General features: G+C 44.3%; 1 long non-coding RNA gene across 2 annotated transcripts in view; it reads left to right on the forward strand.

The window, feature by feature from the left end:
• LOC147122313 (uncharacterized) overlaps nt 1-11,134 on the forward strand; it is a 120,909-nt gene extending 109,775 nt beyond the window's left edge. Inside the window, exons 4-6 of one of the 2 annotated variants that reach the window (XR_015077727.1) lie at nt 4,383-4,561; nt 9,693-9,811; nt 10,620-11,134. This is a non-coding gene — a long non-coding RNA (uncharacterized LOC147122313). The remainder of the gene's footprint in view (nt 1-4,382; nt 4,562-9,692; nt 9,812-10,619) is intronic. The other variant, XR_015077726.1, reaches the window with a different exon arrangement.
• Nucleotides 11,135-16,109: the final 4,975 nt, after the last annotated feature.

The following is a 16,109-nucleotide window of genomic DNA, read 5'->3' on the forward strand; positions in this document are numbered from 1 at the left end:
GTGGCACTTAACATGTTAAATCACTGTGCAGCTACAGTGGAGTACAGCTCTCCAGCATGGCTAGCGAGTCCACATGTCAAATCCATTGATGTCCAGCTGAATTCTACTATGAGAATTATCACCGGTATGCTTTTATCAACACCAACACCTTGGCTGCCAGTGCTTGCAAACATTGCACCACTGCACCTACGCCGCGAATATGCAGTCTCCAGAGAATACAACCGCTATACCAGCAAAGACATGCCAATCCAGGCCGACTTGAACAACCTACCACCAACATGTCTCAAATCTAGAAGGCCATTTTGGACCATCGCCGAAGCCCTTCAGTGATCGCCCCTCAGCCTTGATAACTAATGGCGAAATGCTTGGAAGAACTGTGACATACCGAATGGATTCCTTATAGAGGACCTCACAGTACAACCTGAAGGATCAAACCTTCCTCGCAAACAGTGGGCAACCATCAAACACCTCAGAACTGGTCATGGTAGGTGCTGCCACCTCCTCCATAGATGGAAGATTAAAACATCCCCATCATGCGACGGTGGAGTTCCTAATCAGACCCTGGAGCACATCGTCAAACACTGCCCTCAGAGGAAATTAGCAGGAAGCCTATAAGATATCCATGCTGTTACACAGGAAGCTTTGGCCTGGATATCTGACTTAGATATTGACATTTGATTTGCTTTGCTCCTACCATATGAAAGGAGACTGTGCAGCAACATTAAACAGACTAAATAGAGTGCTAAATTATATTGCTAGATCAGTAATTAGTGAGAGGAAGCATGTTAACATTATACAGTGCCCTGGTCAGACTGCATCTTAAATATTGTATTCAGTTTTGGTGCCCAAGATATAAGAGAAACACTCAAGTCATGGAGTTGTACAGAGAAGAGCTACAAGTCTAATACCAGGCGTCAAAGGATTGAGTTATGACTAAAGACTAAAGGGGATTAAATACGTGGGGTTACGGGGATCGGGTGGGATATGTGTCGGTGCAGGCTCGATGGGCCGAAATGGCCTCTATCTGCACTGTGGGGTTTCTGTGATTCTGTGATTCTGTGTAAAGACTGGAGAAACCAAAACTCTTGCTTTGAAATAAGATAAATCAGAGCGAGCCTTATAAAGGTATACAAGATATTGATTAGGGAAATCAAGAGAATTTGAGCATAAGCCATAATATTAGAACAAGGGATATATGGTAAAACTGATGAAAGTATAATTTAGGACTGATAGGAGGAAGAATCTCCTCATGTAAAGAGTGATCAACACTTGGAATGGTCTTCCAGGTAGGGTATTGAAGGATGAAAACCTTAGATTAATTCAAGGTGTGATCAGATGATGTGATGGGACGGGACTCCATGGGTGGTGGGGGAAGTGTTTTTTTTTCCAGAGATGGATGAGCTAACTTGGGCTAAATGACCTCTCTCATTTGTATTTTATCATGTGATCCTGTAGCCTTAGCTCTTTATCTGGATTCTCAGTACATTCTGTGATAATTAACTACAATAGATTGAATTTTTGTCTTTGACACTCCAATTTTCTATCCCATAATTTTAATGGATGGAAAATTGCGTGCCTGAATTTCCGACATGCAATCTGCACACATAGCCCTGCGTCAGGCATGGTAATGATAGAAACTGAGCCAATTGTGCCAAAGGAAACGACTGACCAGGTTTTGCCAGCACAGCTGGCAAATTGCAGCAAACACCAGATTTATTTACACAACCTGAAAAGTTAACTCTGTTTCTCTCTCCACAGATGCTGCCTGACCTGCTGAGTATTTCCAGCATTTTCTGTTTTTATACCAGATTTATTTAGTTTTATTGCAGCATTTAGTGATTTTTACAACAAGCTCCCACAAACAGCAACGTGATAATGACCAGATAATCTGTATTAGTGACGTTGCTGAGGGATAAATATTGGCCAGGACGCCGGGGATAACTCCCTTGCTCTTCTTCGAAATAGTGCCCGCGGGATCTTTTACGTCCACCTGAGAGAGCAGACGGGGCCTCGGTTTAACATCTCATCCGAAAGACAGCACCTCCGACAGTGCAGCACTCCCTCAGCACTACACTGGAGTATCAGCCTAGATTTATGTGCTCAAGTCTCTGGAGTGGGACCTGAACCTTCTGACTCAGAGACGAGAGTGCTACCAACTGAGCCATGGCTGACATTGGCAAACATGAAAGAATAACTAAACACTCGCCTAAAAGGGTCGATTCAAATGATGATGTGTAGGAAGTTCTTTCATTTCATAAGAACATAAAAAGGTCAGCTTATACTAATGCCACAGTATCCCTGCCAACAGACCTAATTCTCAAGTGCAAGCTTACATCATAGCTTTAGAATCAACCATCCGACCATAATGTTTGGGACTGAAGTAGGGTAGTCAATAAATAAGATTGCAGCAATAAAATGTGTAACTTCTATGTAAAATATGATGGGGATTGTGATAATAATAATAACTTCCGGGAAGTTATGTCATCACTTCCTGTGAACTGTGAACTATGAACTATGAACTGTGTACATACCTCACTTCCTGTCATATGTCACTTCCTGTTGGACTGGTATAAATACTGGTCTGTTCAGTATTGTAAGAGGCTTCTACCAGAGGCATGGTAAAGACCTCTCTTGTATATAGTGTGTTTATAAGTTACTTAAAGCTTACTTTAAAGTTACTTGATGGTAAGACTCCTTTTTCTTACATCAATTTAAGTAACTTAGTATTTACACTCACAAATACTAGACCTTCGGACAAACTCAGAGTTAAGGATCCAGGGAACCACCCATCATGGAGAGAATCCTTAGACCTATTCGTCTGGACTTGGACCCGAATACACCAGCAGCTGGCAGGGTATGGAAGCATTGGTACCGTACTTTTGAGAATTTTCTGGATGAATGTAAAGCAGATGCTCCTGCTAGATTGAGGATACTTATCAATTATGTGACCCCAAAAGTGTTCGAATATGTTGATGAATGGGATAATTACGATGAGGTGATTCAGGCACTTAAGAAACTGTATGCCAAGACCCCAAATGAGGTCTATGCTAGACATCTACTGGCCACAGCCCAGCAAGGGCCAGGGGAATCAATTGACGAATTCCTGCAAGAACTTCGCAGGCTCAGCATAGATTGTAACTTTCAGGCAGCCTCAGCTGAGCTGTACCGCAAAGAAATGATTCGTGATGCTTTCATCTGCGGGATTGCCTCTCCATTTATACGCCAGCGTCTACTAGAAAGTAAAACACTTGAGCTACAGAAAGCTTTTGACCTAGCTTGTTCTCTGGATTTGGCAAAGAGAAATGCAGACCTCTATCAGCTGCCCAGATCTCGATCTGCTGCTGTAGCTGCAACCAGACAATTCAAGCGGTCTCAGGTGAACCCTATCATGGGGGAATCTAATTCTGATAATTCTGATGAAGAAGAGGAGGATGACCCCACTTTAGCAGCCTCTTGGCAATCTAGGAAGGAGTGCTTCTTTTGTGGAGATGCTTTTCACCCTAGGAAAACCTGCCCTGCTCGCAATGCAATCTGCAGTTATTGCAAAAAAAAAGGACACTTTGCTAAAGTTTGCCTATCAAGGGCCTCTACGAAGGCCAATCCAGCTAAGGCCTACTGAACTGCCCCAATTAGGGCCTATCAAGATGCTCCAGCTAGGACCTATCAAGCTTCCTCTCGCGCTCTCTCCCGAAGAAGCACACCGAGAGTTTTAGCCACTCTCTGTGCAATGACACCAATTACAGCTGCTTGCCCACAGAACCTGTCTCATGCAGCCACAAAAATTTCAATTAAAGGGCATACCTTAGATGCCTTAACTGACTCAGGAAGTACTGATAGTTTCATTAAGGAACAGATTGTTGCGAAATTGAAACTACATGTCTTCCCATCGGACCAGGCAATTGCGATGGCTCAGTCATCACTTAATACCAGAATCTCCGGCTTTTGTGTTGTTGATATGACACTTCATGGTCGTATGTATCCCTCCACCCGACTTTCGGTGCTCAAGGACTTATGTAGTGATCTCCTCTTAGGGCTGGACTTCCAAAAACAGTGAAGTAAGATATTAAATCCAATTTTTAATAAGGTAAAACAAACCAGGATTCATCTGTAACACCAATATACAAAATGGAGGGAATAGGTTAATTCGTGCTCTGAGTTGGACAATAGAAGTCTGTAAAAGTTGTATAAACCCAGATAAGGTTTAAACAGGACTACGGGTTAACTGCTGAGAGATTAAAACTGTCAAAACAACCCCTTAGAAAGAGGGAGAGATATATGGGTTCGGCCACGCGAGTCGACACCTTTGCACTTAAGGGTTTGTTAAGTGTGAAGCTCAACAGGGTTCTATTCTTTTAACTAACTAAAGTGTTTTTGCTCTGTAGAAATAATTCAAGAGAGAGAGACAGAAAGTCTGCGGATTGCCCGCTTTGGAAAGATCTACTATCTTAGAGAAATACTTAACAAGACCAAGCCATCTGACAACAGCAAATGGACGATCGTAAAGTAATAAAGTTGAGGCCCCGGGTCATGAGAAAGTAACAGGACCAACTGATCACGAAATGTGAGATTTGTAAGCGACTGGAAGAATGGAATGTCACGGTTTTATAATTACAATTTAACTATAATTCTGTATATGCTAATAAGCTTATCCCCGCCTTTAGGGCAGGGCCTTAATTTTTGTATAACTGTGTGAACCTCAAGAGATTCAGTGGAGTTGGAGCCTTGTGTTGGGACGCAAGAGCCATAGCTCCCCAGGCCTGAATAAACCGTTTTTACTTCAATTATTGGGTCTGTCTTTCTTACATCAAGCCAGTGTTGTCGACTTTGTATATCACTTAGTCCACACTTTGGGGGCTTACATCAATTGGCGACGAGGATGGGATGTGCGTTCTGAACCAGACTCTCGGACAGCGTTAACCTAAGACGGGTGAGTATGTTTTAATTACCACCCGTAAAATTAGGGGTTAATCGCTGGCGAGGCGTTGAGTCAGAATCGACGTATAAAAGAACTATAAAAAGAAAGACACCTTTAATTGAAGGCGGTTAAAAAGTAAACTGCAGTAGGGGTAGGGGCAGGTAGTTCCCTACCAACCTTTGGGGCAGGTAGTTCCCTAAGGACCGTGAGGCGGTGATACCTCAGTTAGGGGCAGGTAGTTCCCTAAAATCCATGAGACGGCGAAATCTCAACAATTGAATGAATGGGTGCACCGTGGTGAGTGAATGAGATAAAACCCTACGGTCATAAAGAGGTTAGAACAGACAAGGGTGAGGTCTGTCCCCAGCACCTAGCCTGAGCCTGAATTAAGAGGACAGTAGTCCCACGTGACGGCCAGGATCAAGTAGGACGCCGGGAGCTACAGACCCCACAGTACCGAAACCTCGGAACTAAAGGGTTGGTGTGTGTCTAACGAAACGAAGTGACTAACAGAAAGCAAGAAACTAACTAAGGTGACGCTATAGGGGCGAACAACGTAGCGTACAAACCTAATTCACCAATACCGTGAATTAAGCATTAAACGTAGCAGTTAGTTATGACTAAGAGGGTGGAAGAAGAATCCTCAAGGGACCTGGATTCTATAACCCGACTCCTGGAAAATAAAAAGAAACAGTGCAGAGAGCCAAAGGCTTGGTGGGGAGGAGCTAAAGATAAAGAGGCAACAGATAATGTAAGGAATTGAAACAGAAGGGAGAGATAAAGAAGGAAAAAGATCTAATTTGCAGGCGAACCAATTTGAAACCCCAGCAAAAAAAAACAAACAAACAGGGATTTGGAAACTAGGGAAAGCTGTTGAGTCACAGATTTAAAAAGGAAGGAAAAGATAAACTTAAAGCTTTACCAACATGGAAGTTATTAGCATCTGTACCAAGACAAGTAAAACACGAGATTTGCTGAGTGAAAGGAACCTTAGACATATGCTGAAATTACAGTTTGTATAAAAATGTGTGAGTGTGGATGTTTTCCTGATTAGGAATGTTTAAGAGGTTACAATATTCCTTTGTCTGAAAATCTGTCCGTTAAGAAAAAGAAATGCCTGCTGTGTGTTGTAGCCCCACCCACTTCTGTGTTAAAGAAAAAGCATTTAACCCCTTTGTCTGGTCTTGGATTTTGGAAGTTTAAGAATGTGCAAATAAGATTGTGCCCTCAGAATGAAAAAAACCTATTACAATTTAAGTTAAGCTGGAGTGTAAAAACTGAGAAGAGCAACAAAAAGTTTGTTTAATGAAAGATTAAGTTTCAGTCCAAGATCTAACCTTGAAGTTATGAGGTAAATTAACCTATTAAAACCAGACTTTCATTGTGGCCACAGTGAAATTCTGGTTGATGTAAATTGGTGTAGTCCAAATTGAATAAGATAACTCAACTCCGCAAGAATACCCGATAGTGGCAGGTCCCTCTACAATGTCTAATTGACTGTGGTACTGGGAGCCGTATAGAAGGAGGGACTAGAGTTAAACCTTAGAAAGGTATTGGTAGGGAAGGATGAAGTAGTCGACCTAGGATACATAGTGACACAAGGGAAGAGACAAATGCCCAGAAACAGATGGGAGGGGCATTAGGACTGGCTGCATGCTTTGATTGCTCGCAAGCTTCTAGGGATGGCAGCAGGAAGGGACCGCGCCAGAGAGGGGAGGGGGATCCGAGGATGTTTGTTGATGCATTGGTAGGGGGCCGACAGTGCAAAATGTTAATAGACACAGGAGCCACAATCTCATTGACAGACTTACCCTTACCCCGAACGAAACTTTCAGTTAGTATAGCAGGAATCGGTGGACGAAGAATCAGGGCTTATAAGAGTGAAACAGTCTTACTAGAAATTGGATGTATAATAATACCTACACAGTTGTGGGTATGCGAGAACGCCGAAGGAACAATCCTAGGGATAGATATACTGCGAGAAGTAGGAGCTTTAGTCGACCCTAAAGCGAATGAAGTGTACTGGCCCCCAGATTATAAGTCAAACAAACAGGCAGGCCCGGGAAACAAAGTAGAAATGGCCCAGCCTATACAGGATTTGATCAAAGGGGGGTAGCCAAAGGAAAAAGTGTAAACCTATATAGATAGTCGGAATGCCTTTGGGGTGGTGTCTGATTACATGATAGCAGGAGTAGGCAGGGATATATGACACCAGGAGAAGACCCGTAAGAGACAAGAATATAATCAAGGAATGAGTAGGAACCTCTCTCCTACCCAAAGAGTGCATAATAATAAATTAAAGCACACAAGAGGATGGGAAGCTAAACGATCAACTGAGAGAGGGAATCTGACCAATGAAGCCCAAATGTTCATGTTGAATCAAAGTGTGAAACCACAACTGTCTTTCAGTCAGGGATGTTTTTTGGGTTGCGTGAAGTGACGCAATAATGTTTAGCTCCACCTTCAAAAGCCTGCGAAGGAGTTAACCCTTTCCACTGGCAGCTGTTTGAGTTCACCAAGCAACAACTTCAGTATTACTGAATAGAATTTAAAGATATTGGACATTAATAAATGTAAATTTCTTAATGTTGAGTTAATATTTCCCCACAGTGATAGAAGGAAAATTAGGATTTGATAAATGGAAGTTATCTTATAAACTAATTGCAGCACCGTCTCAAACGGCAGGGAGACTGCTTGGGAAGCTGTCCTGTTACCCAAAGATAAATCTGGACAGATAGTTAGAGACATGAGGCCAAAGACCAACAGATTATACGGGATCGAGAACAGGATACACGGGACGACCAGAAGGAGGTCTTAGCAATAGATAGCAAAGTGATAGCAGAAATAATACCAGCCAAACCAGGGCTAGCACCCAGATGGTCAGGACCTTATGAAGTATTAATGAATAATGACACATGTGCTCATGTAGATGGGTCTGGAACGGGTAAAGGAAGGTGGAAACACTGGACTCAGTTAAAAATATATAAGAAAGACAATGAGTAAACCAGAGATGGTGCCCTTTTTGACAGAGTGAGGAGTATACTAGAAGATATAAAGAATGGGAAGGGGAGTTACTACATATATCAATGATAGGGCTGTGTATGATGATAATATTATATGCCATAGTTTGCATCTTCAGGTATGTCTGGGGACAGAGCCACAGAACAAGAAATGAACCCGATGTACAGCATTTTGAACTGATAGAATTATTCTGCTCTTATCTATTTTAACTGGCTGGTGATGACCAGCCCCCTTTTTGTAATTACAGGAACATTGGACGTCCGGAATGAGATGGAGCGTCCTCGCCTTGATTCTAGGGATAAATATAAGTATTGCCATTATCGAGGGGGATTAGTAATAAGGAGAACACAGGATGAGGTGTATTTTAGTGTAGCACAGAGAGTTACTAAGCTTGCCATTAATATGAGTACTTTTGAGATACAAAACAAACCTGGAACTCCCTGTGGGTAAAACAATTAGAGAATCCACAGGAAAAATCTGTCTTACAAAGGTGTAAGAAACGGGGAGTATTGGAAACGACCGGAGCAGGGTATGCGGCCGGGTTAGCAACAGTTAATAGCTTGGACATAGAAGGAGTAAACGAAGGAGTAGAAGAATTATAAGCAAAAATAGAGAAGTTACTAAAACAAGCTACTGGAAATAGCCAGCAATTGACGCTGGCAGGGAAACCAAACAATAATGCAATTGTCGGGGGTGGAAGAGATAGTAGCCCCCCATGCAGAAACAATCAATACAATTATTGATAGACTTAATAATGCTTAGCGCCAAACCGATAAGGAACTAATATGTGCCACGTAGGGCTCATGGCTATTGTCGAATGCTCAGCATAACATGAGGCAAATAAATAATGGACAGATCCCTGATTGGATTACTAATAAGGATCTGGAACCTTGGATTGACACAAATAAAAGCCTATGTAAGGAATGTAAAATGGGACAAGTATACCGGGCAGGCGATTGTCTGACCCCATGGACTAAGATGATTGGCTTTGTACTGGCCATCCCACAATTCCCAGAAGGGGGACAACCCTGATACGATGTGATTAATATAGGAGAAGTACAAAGGGAAAGTGGGTTAAATATCATGATGTCCCTACCAAGGCGCTTTGGGAAAGGGATGAAGATAATAAACAGAAGAATGAAACCTAAAGGGGGGTGGTAGTGGACGGGTGCCACCACAAGGGAAGGACATGGGTGTGCACACACCCCCCCACCGAGGGAGACACATCCGAGTACGGATTTACGAAAATTACCAATTGCACCCTCGAGGTTCACCCAAGGGGATACACCGGACCTGGGTAGCATCAAGGAACAATGGGACCTGTTGTGTCACCACAATTGAACAGAAATATGAATATCAAGATATGGCTTATACCATTCCCCAACCAAACCGTTGTATTGGTCTAAAGATACCTAGACAGATAGGAAAACCTGGTCATTTGATAATATGAGACTTACTAAAAAGGGTTGAAACTTATGTCATACCAGAGCCCAAGGCAATTCCTAAGTTAGAGGAAGCTTGGCAGAAGTTATGGCAGGAAACGAAGGAAATTTTAAAGTATTATCACAAAATAGAAGACTTAAAGAAGACAACAGAAAGACATTAGTACAACATTAGAGGAAACTCACCCACTTCCTCATATTTTGATAATTGGGGACCAGGATGGTCGGGGACTTTGGGCGCCTCGGTGGTACAAGGCATAATGATATTCCTCTTGATTGTTATTCTGATATATTGTGTATTTTTATTTCTCCAGTGCCTTTGTGCCAGAATGAGTAAGGCCGAAATTGGTGCGGTGAAGGAAGTAGAGCCTGAGGAGGGGCAGGTAGCGATGTTAAGAATGGACAACTCCCCCGCCTCTCCAAGGCAAATAGTGTAAGACGCGATGGGAAGCCCTGAAATTATGTGGGATTAATTGGGCATGGTAATTAAAGACCGGGCCGGCCAACCGTAAGATGGAGGTGGCAGAAGGAGGGTGGCAGAAGGAGGGTGGTGAATGAGGATTGGTGTGTGATGACAGTCTCGAATTGGCACGTCACACACCCCACGTGGGAATGAGGGACAGGCTTGAGCAGAAAAGCCTCAACCATTAGTGTAGGGTCTAAGGGGCCCCGGGAATGGTTACACCGGACGGAGTGCATAAAGGAAAGCCCACCCTAAAGGAAAGACCACCGTAAAGGAAAGACCACCATACCACAGAGGGGGAAGTCGGCCTCCAAATTGATAAGATATATATACATGTATAACCTAAACTGGTAGAAGGCCATGGAGTGCACGCTCTGGCAGACACCAGGAAGTGGAAATACATGTTGACCTGTTTGGAGCAATTGTCCAAAGGTCAAAAGGGGGGACTGAAGTAAGATATTAAAAATTGGATTTAATAAGGTAAAACAAACCAGGATTCATCTGTAACACCAATATACAAAATGGAGGGAATAGGCTAATTCATGCTCTGAGTTGGACAATAGAAGTCTGTAAAAGTTGTATAAACCCAGATAAGGTTTAAACAGGACTACGGGTTAACTGCTGAGAGATTAAAACTGTCAAAACAACCCCTTAGAAAGAGGGAGAGATATATGGATTTGGCCACGCGAGTCGACACCTTTGCACTTAAGGGTTTGTTAAGTGTGAAGCTCAACAGGGTTCTATTCTTTTAACTAACTAAAGTGTTTTTGCTCTGTAGAAATAATTCAAGAGAGAGAGACAGAAAGTCTGCGGATTGCCCGCTTTGGAAAGATCTACTATCTTAGAGAAATACTTAACAAGGCCAAGCCATCTGACAACAGCAAATGGACGATCGTAAAGTAATAAAGTTGAGGCCCCGGGTCATGAGAAAGTAACAGGACCAACTGATAACGAAATGTGAGATTTGTAAGCGACTGGAAGAATGGAATGTCACGGTTTTATAATTACAATTTAACTATAATTCTGTATATGCTAATAAGCTTATCCCCGCCTTTAGGGCAGGGCCTTAATTTTTGTATAGCTGTGTGAACCTCAAGAGATTCGGTGGAGTTGGAGCCTTGTGTTGGGACGCAAGAGCCATAGCTCCCCAGGCCTGGATAAACCGTTTTTACTTCAATTATTGGGTCTGTCTTTCTTACATCAAGCCAGTGTTGTCGACTTTGTATATCACTTAGTCCACACTTTGGGGGCTTACGTCAACAGCATAAGAAACTCACCATTGAGTTTGGTGGATCCAAACCCGGACTTACTATTTCTAATATACCGTCTAAATTACCGTTTTGTGCATTGTCAGCAGCTTCACTTGATGAACCCTCATTATTTGCCAGTATTCCGCTTCAATGCAAACCAATAATAACAAAATCGCGGCGCTTTAATCAGGAAGACCAATCTTTTATTGCGGCTGAAATCTCTCGACTTCTAGCAGAGGATATCATCGAACCATGTTCGTCGCCCTGGCGGGCTCAAGTCGTCATTGTCAAGAACCCTCTAAAACCTCACAAACAGTGACTATGCATCGATTATTCGCAAACCATCAATCAATATACCGACTTGGACGCCTACCCATTGCCACGCATTGATGATATGGTTAATAAACTGGCCGAATACAAAGTGTTCTCAACTTACGATTTAAAAAGTGCCTATCATCAGGTACCCTTGAAGGTCTCAGATAAGCAGTACACGGCCTTTGAGGCTAATGGACGGCTGTACCAATTTCGTCGCCTCCCATTCGGGGTTAATAATGGAGTGGCTGTCTTCCAACGGGCAATGGATGGCCTGGTTCAGCAGGAAAACCTAAGGGACACTTTTCCCTATCTTGATAACATTACCATTGCAGGTCACGATCAACAGGAACACGACGCCAACCTCCAAAAATTTCGGGATGCCCTCCATCGCCGTAATTTGACCCTGAATGAATCCAAATCTGTTGAGTCGCAACCGACCATCAACATCCTTGGCTACTGCGTAGGCAATGGTATCATTAAGCCAGACCCAGAAAGACTTCGCCCGCTCCAAGAGCTCCCGTCACCTAAGAATCCGGCTTCTTTACGTCGGGCTCTCGGTCTGTTTGCATACTACGCTAAATGGATTCCTCATTTTTTGGACAAAATCCAACCCTTGCTGCATGCTGGATCATTTCCACTAGGAACAGCGGCTGTTGCAGCCTTTAACCTTCTCAAAAAACAGTTGGAGAAAGCGGCTCTTCACTCCATCGATGAGAATCTCCCTTTCGTGGTTGAATGTGATGCCTCGGAGGTGGCGATCTCGGCTACTCTGAATCAGGAAGGTCGTCCTGTAGCATTTATGTCCAGGACCTTACAAGGTGCCGAGCTACATTATCCTCTGGTTGAGAAAGAAGCCACAGCCATCATAGAGGCAGTACAGAAGTGGAACCATTTTCTAGCTCGCCAGCACTTTACATTGATCACGGACCAACGATCAGTCGCCTTCATGCTCGATAATCGAAAACGAACCAAAATTAAGAATAATAAAATACAACTTTGGAGGATGGAACTGGCCTCTTTTGGTTATACCATTCTCTATCGGCCTGGCAAGGAGAATGTGGCCCCGGACACCCTCACACAGGCATTCTGCTCCACTATGTCATCCTCTACTCTCATGGATGTCCACAATGGATTGTGTCATCCTGGCGTTACGCGCATGCTACATTTCGTACGATCACGGAATCTCCCTTTTTCCACTGGAGATGTAAAGAAAATATGCTCAGAATGCCGGCTTTGTGCGGAATTAAAACCTCAGTTCTTCCGCCCCTCAGATGGTATACTCATACATGCAACCCAACCGATGCAACGACTTAGCATCGATTTTAAGGGCCCAGTGCCCTCTTCAACTCGGAGCACATATTTGCTCACTATGATCGACGAATATTCACGTTTTCCGTTTGCCTTCCCCTGCTCCAATATGCTGGCGTCCACAGTAATCTGCTGCCTTGAGCAGGTATTTTCTCTCTGTGGCATGCCGGCTTATATTCACTCAGATCGGGGTCCATCCTTTATGTCAAGGGAACTCAAGGACTACCTCTCAGAACGGGGAATTGCTACAAGCAAAACAGCACCATACCATCCCATCGGAAATGGGCAGGTAGAGAGGTATAACGGTATCATCTGGAATTCCGTACGTCTCGCTTTAAGATCTTGGGGCCTACCAGACCAGCAATGGGAAACAGTGCTTCCGGATGCATTGCACTCTATACGGTCCCTGCTTTCTACAGCCACAAATACTACACCTCATGAGCGGTTCTTTGGATTCCAGCGTCGCTCATCTCATGGGACATCACTCCCGTCATGGCTAACTACTCCTGGACCTGTATTACTCCGAAGATATGTTCGGACGTCTAAAAATGACCCTCTCGTAGACGAGGTCGAACTAACCGATGCCAACCCCACCTATGCAAACATACGATATTCCGACGGCCGAGAATCTACCGTATCATTATGGGATCTGGCTCCCTGCCCACCAGGACCTAGTGGGACATCGGGTGATGGCATTTCACCAGGAAACTCTTGGGACCTATCGGGTACCCCTCTCCAGGATCCTGATCGGACACCAACTAGCTTGGTGCCGGTAGAACCCCGTACTCAAGGTTGCGACTCTCCCAGTACCGCGCATGAAAGTACTGATCCGCCACAGACCAGCTCTGCACCTCCCTCTGAATAGAGGCAGTCCGACTTTGAACCTATTGGGGCTCGTACTCAAAGCCATGATCTCCCCGACCCTTCACAGGGCAATCCAGGCCACACAGACTCTGACCAATGGCCAACCGCATGAAAGCAGACCAGTGACCCTCTACGACGGGAATCCAAACGGGTGCGACTCTTCCTTGTTCGGCGGCTGCGGACCAAAAGGTAGACCACAGCCTCCTAATCCTGCAGGAGGGAAGAATGTGATAATAACAATAACTTCCGGGAAGTCATGTCATCACTTCCTGTGAACTGTGAACTATGAACTGTGTACATACCTCACGTCCTGTCATATGTCACTTCCTGTTGGACTGATATAAATACTGGTCTGTTCAGTATTGTAAGAGGCTTCTACCAGAGGCATGGTAAAGACCGCTCTTGTATATAGTGTGTTTATAAGTTACTTAAAGTTACTTGATGGTAAGACTCCTTTTTCTTACATCAGGGATGAATGGTTACATATAAAACAATATCTTGTTTATTTTGTTTCGGGCTTTAACATACCCATAAAAAAGGGCCTGATTAAGAGGCCTTCCACCATCACTCCCTTTGGACCTCCTCTCCCAAATTGAACCTATAACGAAATAATCCTTCATCATTTGTGTCCTTTAGTCCTGTCCCTATCTGCTTTGGATTTCCTTCAAGTGTTAATGTTTTTATGTCACTTCAAAGTTTTTTTTAATTCGCTTATGGGATCTGGGCATCACTGGCAAGGCCAGCATTTATTGCCCATCCCTAGTTGCCCTTGAGAAGGTGGTGGTGAGCCGCCTTCTTGAACCGCTGCAGTCTGTGTGGTGAAGGTACTCCCACAGTGCTGTTAGGGAGGGAGTTCCAGGATTTTGACCCAGCGATGATGAAGGATCGGCGATATACTTCTAAGTCAGGATGGTGTGTGACTTGGAGGGGAACTTGGAGGTGTTGGTGTTCCCATGCGCCTGCTGCCCTTGTCCTTCTAGGTGGAAGAGGCCGCGGGTTTGGGAGGTGCTGCCGAAGAAGCCTTGGCGAATTGCTGCAGTGCACCTTGTAGATGGTACACACTGCAGCCATGGTATGCTGGTGGTGGAGGGAGTGTATGTTTAAGGTGGTAGATGGGGTGCCAATCAAACGGGCTGCTTTGTCCTGGATGGTGTCGAGCTTCTTGAGTGTTGTTGGAGCTGCACGCATCCAGGCAAGTGGAGAGTTAAGTTTCTGGTCAATGGTGACCCCCAGGATGTTGATGGTGGGGGATTCGGCGATGGTAATGCTGTTGAAAGTCAAGGGGAGGTGATTAGACTCTCGCTTGTTGGAGATAGTCATTGCCTGGCACTTCTGTGGTGCGAACGTTACCTGCCACTTATCAGCTCAAGCCTGAATGTCGTCCAAGTCTTGTTGCATGCGGGCATGGACTGCTTCTTATCTGAGGAGTTGTGAATGGTGCTGAACACTGTGCAGTCATCAGCAAACATCCCCATTTCTGACCTTATGTTGGAGGGAAGGTCATTGATGAAGCAGCTGAAGATGGTTGGGCCTAGGACACTGCCCTGAGGAACTCCTGCCGTGATGATTGACCTTCAACCACCACAACCATCTTCCTTTGTGCTACGTATGACTCCAGCCAGTGGAGCGTTTTCCCCCCAATTCCCATTGACTTCAGTTTTACTAGGGCTCCTTGATGCCACACTCGGTCAAATGTTGCCTTGATGTCAAGGGCAGTCACTCTCACCTCACCTCTGGAATTCAGCTCCTTTGTCCATGTTTGGACCAAGGCTGTAATGAGGTCGGGAGCCGAGTGGTCCTGGCGGAACCCAAACTGGGCATCAGTGAGCAGGTTATTAGTGAGTAAGTGCCCTTTGATAGCACTGTCGATGACACCTTCCATCACTTTGCTGATGATTGAGAGTAGACTGATGGGGCGGTAATTGGCTGGATTGGATTTGTCCTGCTTTTTGTGGACAGGACATACCTGGGCAGTTTTCCACATTGTCGGATAGATGCCAGTGTTGTAGCTGTACTGGAACAACTTGGCTAGAGGCGCGGCTAGTTCTGGAGCACAAGTAATGTTGCCTCAAGAGAGGCAGAGGTTAGTTACCAAGTTGGATATAAGACTTCCATTGAACTACATACCATCATAAAACATCATTTCAATGTAAATGTCATCGAGCTGACAACATAATTTATGGAACAGTGGTTTAATTTGCATCTAGATGTTATTCTACTCAGTATCTTGGACCAACTTCTGTTCTGTTACTTTTAGCAATAGGCCCGAGAATTCTGTGAAATCTTATGTTACATTCAAGCTACCCTAAACGACCTAAAGTTACCTCTGGAGGATGGTTTTGGAAGGTGACTACAAAGTCTGCAGATCACATTACACGTTCTCTAAAACCAGAACAGAGATCATGAACTGGACAGTTGTGTCAAGAGGAGAGGGAATTAGATGTGTGTTAATTGAGATAGCTATCACAGACAACGCCTGAGGTTTCCCACTGTGTGTGGGAACGAGTTTCTGTGGTCCTGCGTCTGACTTT

Source organism: Somniosus microcephalus, chromosome 3 (assembly GCF_052327205.1).
Source record: "Somniosus microcephalus isolate GS21.2 chromosome 3, FLI_Smic_1.0, whole genome shotgun sequence".
NCBI classification, from domain to species: domain Eukaryota; kingdom Metazoa; phylum Chordata; class Chondrichthyes; order Squaliformes; family Somniosidae; genus Somniosus; species Somniosus microcephalus.